The sequence below is a fragment of the Anastrepha ludens genome, chromosome X, assembly GCF_028408465.1.
Source record: "Anastrepha ludens isolate Willacy chromosome X, idAnaLude1.1, whole genome shotgun sequence".
Lineage (NCBI taxonomy): Eukaryota > Metazoa > Arthropoda > Insecta > Diptera > Tephritidae > Anastrepha > Anastrepha ludens.
In genome coordinates this window covers 35,001-42,771 of record NC_071503.1, presented here as the reverse complement: position 1 = coordinate 42,771, position 7,771 = coordinate 35,001, and the positions used below count along the sequence as shown (strand labels likewise).

The following is a 7,771-nucleotide window of genomic DNA, read 5'->3' as shown; positions in this document are numbered from 1 at the left end:
GGGATGAGTCCCGCACAGGCACGCACACAGCAACCACACCTAACGGCAAGCCAAAGCAACCGCGAGGACGTAGCCCACACCACCAGCCAAAGGTCTGGCAAAGGCCACCACCAATGCCCTGCCGGACAGAACACCGTTCCCCGCACAGGGACGGGTCGACCAATATGAAGCTAACGCCGGGCTCGACCGTAGGCCAAACGCAGCACACTGTGAACACGGCACCTGCACAAGGTATTCAACCTTGGCGCAGCACTATACCACCGCACAAAAAAGAACACCCCTTTTATCGCTGCCGAAGATAGCAATATAACAGCACGCCAAACTATCAACGCACTCACTATATCCACGCCGAAAACTAACGGCACGCACCAAGTACCACGCCGAAAATTAACGGCACTCGCAAAAACCACGCCGAACCAATAACGGCACACACGCAAGAGTATAACCAATAGTTCACCGCACACTGTACGATACTATGTACAGCCACGCACACAGCTTGGCGTCACTCGAATAACGGTGAAAGTTCCCGTATCCGCAGAATGGCACTCACTTAACACAGTTGCCCGTCAACAAAGTACAGCTACTGTACAGCCACGCTAAAACGTAGCGTCACTAAAAATTCCGGTGAAAACACAGCGGTATTTTCCCGTACTCACACAACGGCACTCACTAAGCACAAAGCACAATGTGCCCGAATCGATGTACAGTTCATGTACAGCTACACTGTAGCGTCACTCGAATAGCGGATATAGCACAAAACGGAATTCGCAATAATTTATGCGCTCACGACACGGCACGTCTTCACTGCTCAACAATCACAATGAGAATGAGTAGATAGGGACAGTAGGAATCTCGTTAATCCATTCATGCGCGTCACTAATTAGATGACGAGGCATTTGGCTACCTTAAGAGAGTCATAGTTACTCCCGCCGTTTACCCGCGCTTACTTGAATTTCTTCACTTTGACATTCAGAGCACTGGGCAGAAATCACATTGTGTCAACACCCGTTAGGGCCATCACAATGCTTTGTTTTAATTAGACAGTCGGATTCCCCAAGTCCGTGCCAGTTCTGAATTGATTGTTAATTGATAATCGTTATAATTTAAAAAGAATATATATCGAATGATATAATTCCTTAAAAATTTTAGCAAGAAAGTTCCACAATTGGCTACGTAACTACTATCCGGGGAACAAGAATCGTAATTCTCTATTTACCCAGAACGAGTACATAAACCATGGTATTGCTTCCCAATCAAGCCCGACTATCTCAATCTTCAGAGCCAATCCTTATCCCGAAGTTACGGATCTAATTTGCCGACTTCCCTTACCTACATTATTCTATCGACTAGAGACTCTTCACCTTGGAGACCAGCTGCGGATATTGGTACGGCCTGTTGAGAAGTTTGCGTGACCCCACCATAAATTTTCAAGGTCCGAGGAGAAAATATCGACACAACAGTAAATGTCATGCTCTTCTAGTCCATCTACCATATCTCTCTTCGAAAGACTTCCATGGTAGTACGACTATAAAACAGAAAAGAAAACTCTTCCGATATCTCTCGACGGCTTCTTTATGGTCGTTCCTGTTGCCAGGATGAGCACAAGGCCCATTTTTAATAACAAACGGATACTCAACAGGTTACGGAATTGGAACCGTATTCCCTTTCGTTCAAAATAATTCAAGTATTTAATTATTTTTTAATATATATATATAAATTTTATTAATATTTTTTTATTAAAAACTTGAAAATTTTCGGCTTTCGCCTTGAACTTAGGACCGACTAACTCGTGATCAACCACTGTTCACACGAAACCCTTCTCCACTTCAGTCCTCCAAGGTCTCATTCGATTATTTGCTACTACCACCAAGATCTGTACCAATAGCGGCTCCATGCAGGCTTACGCCAAACACTTCTAAGCACACTATTGTACCCTCCTACTCACTAAAGTTTCAAAATTTATAAATCAATCGAAATTGTTTTATAAATCATCTACTTTAGCGGTAATGTATAGGTATACAACTTAAGCGCCATCCATTTTAAGGGCTAGTTGCTTCGGCAGGTGAGTTGTTACACACTCCTTAGCGGATTACGACTTCCATGTCCACCGTCCTGCTGTTTTAAGCAACCAACGCCTTTCATGGTATCTGCATGAGTTGTTAATTTAGGCACCGTAACATTACGTTTGGTTCATCCCACAGCGCCAGTTCTGCTTACCAAAAGTGGCCCACTGGGCACATTATATCATAACCTCAACCTTCATATCAAGAAAGGTGAGGTTCTTACCCATTTAAAGTTTGAGAATAGGTTAAAATCGTTTCGACCCTAAGGCCTCTAATCATTCGCTTTACCAGATAAGATTATTTTATATAATTTTTAAATGCACCAGCTATCCTGAGGGAAACTTCGGAGGGAACCAGCTACTAGATGGTTCGATTGGTCTTTCGCCCCTATACTCAATTCTGACAATCGATTTGCACGTCAGAACTGTTTCGGTCTTCCATCAGGGTTTCCCCTGACTTCAACCTGATCAAGTATAGTTCACCATCTTTCGGGTCACAGCATATATGCTCAAGGTACGCTCCAGTTAGAGGTATAAATAATAATAAATTATCATTATACATAACTATATGGAACGCCCCGGGATTGAATTAATTGACTATTTAAGAAAATAGACTAAAAATTAATCCCATTATATTTTTAAGTTAAGTTAATTATGCCATTAAGTTTAATATAACTCAATGACTTGCACATATGTTAGACTCCTTGGTCCGTGTTTCAAGACGGGTCCCGAAGGTATCCTGAATATTTCGCATTGTTAATCATATAAATGCATACAAATAAATATTAATATCATAGATATTAAATTTTTTGTAAAATTCAAAAAATGAATTTTAGCATTATATATAATAAAATCTATCAACACTTTATCAAATCATTAGTATTTATTCTATGTTAATATGCTTAAAAAGCAAATTAATTTAAATAAACTTAATATCACCAATGATCTTTTGATAAATACTTTATTATGTTAATAGATTACAATGTCCTTATATGAAAAAAATGCACATTATTTTTAATTATTTAATGATGAATTTTTCATAATGGATATTCAGGTTCATCGGGCTTAACCTCTAAGCAGTTTCACGTACTATTTAACTCTCTATTCAGAGTTCTTTTCAACTTTCCCTCACGGTACTTGTTTACTATCGGTCTCATGGTTATATTTAGTTTTAGATGGAGTTTACCACCCACTTAGTGCTGCACTATCAAGCAACACGACTCTTTGGAAATATCTTTCTAGTAATCATTAACGTTATACGGGCCTGGCACCCTCTATGGGTAAATGGCCTCATTTAAGAAGGACTTAAATCGTTAATTTCTCATACTAGATATTAAGATATTCCATACACTGCATCTCACATTTGACATATAGACAAAGTGACTTAGTGCTGAACTATTTTCTTTTCGCTCGCCGCTACTAAGAAAATCCTTGTTAGTTTCTTTTCCTCCCCTCATTAATATGCTTAAATTCAGGGGGTAATCCCATATGAGTTGAGGTTGTTTTAAAATATTTTTTATCTTCTCACACAATTTAATAAATAATTATATCATCTTTTCATCTCTATTTTTCTTTTTTTCCTTTTATATAAATATATATTATAAATAATAATTATGTAAAATGAGGCAATTCTAGAATAAAAAAAAATTAATTTTTATGCTAGACATTCCTCCTTTAATTACATATATAAATTAATATTTTATATATATATAAATAATATGAAAATTTTTTAAAGAGAATACTTAGATTCAAAATTTTTATTTCATTTTATTTGAGAGGATTTTTTTTTTTTTAAGAATATATATAATAAATAAAAAATTCATTATATAATCTTTATTTTTTTGCTATTAATATTATGAATTATTTAAAATCCAATAATATACACATTTGCTTAAATTCAATTATTTTTATAAAAGAATAAGCAACTTATTTAGCATAGTCTTACAACCCTCAACCATATGTAGTCCAAGCAGTACTTTAAAATTTAATTTAATGTACATAACAGCATGGACTGCGATATGCGTTCAAAATGTCGATGTTCATGTGTCCTGCAGTTCACACGATGACGCACAGTTTGCTGCGTTCTTCATCGACCCATGAGCCAAGTGATCCACCGCTTAGAGTATTTTTTTATTTATTTTTATTTATAACAAATGTCAATTTTTTTTTGCATATATTAATTGAAAGAGTAAAATTAAATAATAATAATAATAATATATAAATTGATTTTCTTTCAATAATATATATCAAATATATTTAACTCTAAACATTTTTATTAAGTTGCGAATGTCTTAGTTCAACAATAATACAGTGGTGGTATTTATTATGTTTGATTATTTTGTATTTTTTTTAATCATTTTATGTATATATAAATATATTAATAAATATATACCACTTTTGTTATTGTGAACAAATTAACTTATCATTCAATCAAATGAATAATAAGTACAACTTTCTATTTTCATGTTTAAAGGTTTTTAAAAGAAAAAATAAGAAAAAACATTACAAAATGTACCATCCATATTATATTTAATATGATATAATTGATGGATAACAAATTGAATGAAAAAGAATAAAAAGAATATGGATTCAAAATAATTATAAATTTTTCTTTTTTTTCTTTTTTTTTTTTTTTCTTTTGTTTGTTTTTGTTTTTATTTTTTTTGGCATTGTTTGTTTTTCTTACGGATATGGAACACAATAATGATCCTTCCGCAGGTTCACCTACGGAAACCTTGTTACGACTTTTACTTCCTCTAAATAATCAAGTTCGGTCAACTTTTGCGAAACAACCGTGACACACGAGGCGTCACAGTGATCACGTCCGGAGACCTCACTAAATAATTCAATCGGTAGTAGCGACGGGCGGTGTGTACAAAGGGCAGGGACTTAATCAATGCGAGTTAATAACTCGCACTTACTGGGAATTCCAAGTTCATGTGAACAGTTTCAGTTCACAATCCCAAGCATGAAAGTGGTTCAGCGGTTTACCCGGACCTCTCGGTCTAGGAAATACACGTTGATACTTTCATTGTAGCGCGCGTGCAGCCCAGGACATCTAAGGGCATCACAGACCTGTTATTGCTCAATCTCGTTACTGCTAGACGCAATTTGTCCATTTAAGAAGCTAGTGTCCTTATAATGGGACAAACCAACAGGTACGACTCCACTTATATAAACACATTCAAACACTTGTACATTCAAGATGTACGCATGAAAGAAGGCTATATAAGTTTCAACATCATAATCCTGAAAGCATCTATTTAATATATTTGAGTCTCGTTCGTTATCGGAATTAACCAGACAAATCACTCCACGAACTAAGAACGGCCATGCACCACCACCCATAGATTCGAGAAAGAGCTATCAATCTGTCTTACACGCTTATGTTCGGACCTGGTAAGTTTTCCCGTGTTGAGTCAAATTAAGCCGCAGGCTCCACTCCTGGTGGTGCCCTTCCGTCAATTCCTTTAAGTTTCAGCTTTGCAACCATACTTCCCCCGGAGCCCAAAAGCTTTGGTTTCCCGGGAAGCGACTGAGAGAGCCATAGTAGTAGCTACACCCAATTGCTAGCTGGCATCGTTTATGGTTAGAACTAGGGCGGTATCTGATCGCCTTCGAACCTCTAACTTTCGTTCTTGATTAATGAAAACATCTTTGGCAAATGCTTTCGCTTAAGTTAGTCTTACGACGGTCCAAGAATTTCACCTCTCGCGTCGTAATACTAATGCCCCCAAACTGCTTCTATTAATCATTACCTCTTGATCTAAAAACCAATGAAAGTAGAACAGAGGTCTTATTTCATTATTCCATGCACAAAATATTCAGGCATTTGGAGCCTGCTTTAAGCACTCTAATTTGTTCAAAGTAATTGTACCGGCCCACAACAACACTCGATGAAGAGCACTGAAGTAGGTTTAAATAGGAGGAATATATAAAAAATACATTGTATTAATTATATATAAGAACTCCACCGGTAATACGCTTACATACATAAGGTAATGTACATACCACAATATATAGTTGTACTACCCGTATGAAGCACAAATTCAACTACGAACGTTTTAACCGCAACAACTTTAATATACGCTATTGGAGCTGGAATTACCGCGGCTGCTGGCACCAGACTTGCCCTCCAATAGGTCCTTGTTAAAGGATTTAAAGTGTACTCATTCCAATTACAGGGCCTCGGATATGAGTCCTGTATTGTTATTTTTCGTCACTACCTCCCCGAACTGGGAGTGGGTAATTTACGCGCCTGCTGCCTTCCTTAGATGTGGTAGCCGTTTCTCAGGCTCCCTCTCCGGAATCGAACCCTGATTCCCCGTTACCCGTTGCAACCATGGTAGTCCTAGATACTACCATCAAAAGTTGATAGGGCAGACATTTGAAAGATCTGTCGTCGGTACGGGACCATACGATCTGCAAGTTATCTAGAGTTCAACCAATTTAACGATCAAATGATCGCTTGGTTTTAGTCTAATAAAAGCACACGTTCCATAAGGTCCGTGTTTATATTGCATGTATTAGCTCTAGAATTACCACAGTTATCCAAGTAACTGTTAACGATCTATGGAACCATAACTGATATAATGAGCCTTTTGCGGTTTCACTTTTAATTTGTTTGTACTTAGACATGCATGGCTTAATCTTTGAGACAAGCATATAACTACTGGCAGGATCAACCAGAATAATATATATATTTGTTTATATATTTTTCTTTGCTTTTCATATTTGAAAATTTCATAAATTACGGTGTATATAAAAAGTAAAGGGGAAAACGCACATACAATAGAACGTAATTTTAATAACACAATTTATGTATCATCATCATCATCATCATCATCATCATCATTATTATTATTATTATTATTATTTATTAATAATGTGCTTTTATTTGTATAAAATATTTGTATTTTATTTGGTCTTCTTCTTTGTTGTGTTTTTCTTTCATTTTCTTTCGTTCAATGTGCGCTCCCGCCGACCCCTTTAGCTTTTCTTATCAGAATTCAAAAACCGTTTTTTATGAAAAAGAATTTTCGTTCTCTATATATATTTTATATAAAAATATAAGAACGATATTTCTTCTTAATATTTGCCAATTTTCAAATGTATCATTTTTAATAACATTTTACTTTTTCTTCAAATGCATTTTTAATGTAATAATTTCATATATTACATAATTTTTCTCTCTGAATTGAAATTAATAATTCCATAATTCTATTTTTTAATCATAAATATATATATGATTGAAAAAATTTCTCCTTTTTTCTTTTATTTAAAATTTAATTTTTCTTATAATTTTTATTTGTTTTGTTTTTTTTTTTCTTCATCTGTTTAATTTCCTGTATGTATACAAGAAACAAACAGTTGAGGATAATTTCTATGTAATGCTAGTATAGAATATAAAATTTTGAATTCAAAAATTTATTTCTATTTAAACTAACTATAGAATACCAGGAATAAAATACAATGACACCAATATGCCAAGGTTACATTCCATAATATGTTAGTATAGAATATAAATTCTTCATATATGTATATATATTCGAAAATTGTTTCTATTTAAACTAACGTATGGAAAACCATGAATAAAATCACAATACACCAATATGCCAAGGTAACAGTCAATAGTTACATTCCATAATATGTTAGTATAGAATATAAATTCTTCATATATGTATATATATTCGAAAATTGTTTCTATTT

At 34.9% G+C, this 7,771-nt stretch overlaps 2 non-coding genes and 1 pseudogene across 2 annotated transcripts; all 3 read right to left on the bottom strand.

Moving 5' to 3' along the window:
* Nucleotides 1-779: 779 nt before the first annotated feature.
* On the bottom strand, nucleotides 780-3,564 carry LOC128870539 (large subunit ribosomal RNA; annotated as a pseudogene).
* A 442-nt stretch (nucleotides 3,565-4,006) lies between these two features.
* On the bottom strand, nucleotides 4,007-4,187 carry LOC128870541 (5.8S ribosomal RNA). The gene has a single exon (XR_008455407.1). It is a non-coding gene; the product is annotated as a 5.8S ribosomal RNA (ribosomal RNA).
* Nucleotides 4,188-4,763: 576 nt separating this feature from the next.
* Nucleotides 4,764-6,754, bottom strand: LOC128870532 (small subunit ribosomal RNA). Its single transcript, XR_008455405.1, has one exon. It is a non-coding gene; the product is annotated as a small subunit ribosomal RNA (ribosomal RNA).
* Between the last annotated feature and the right edge of the window lie 1,017 nt (nucleotides 6,755-7,771).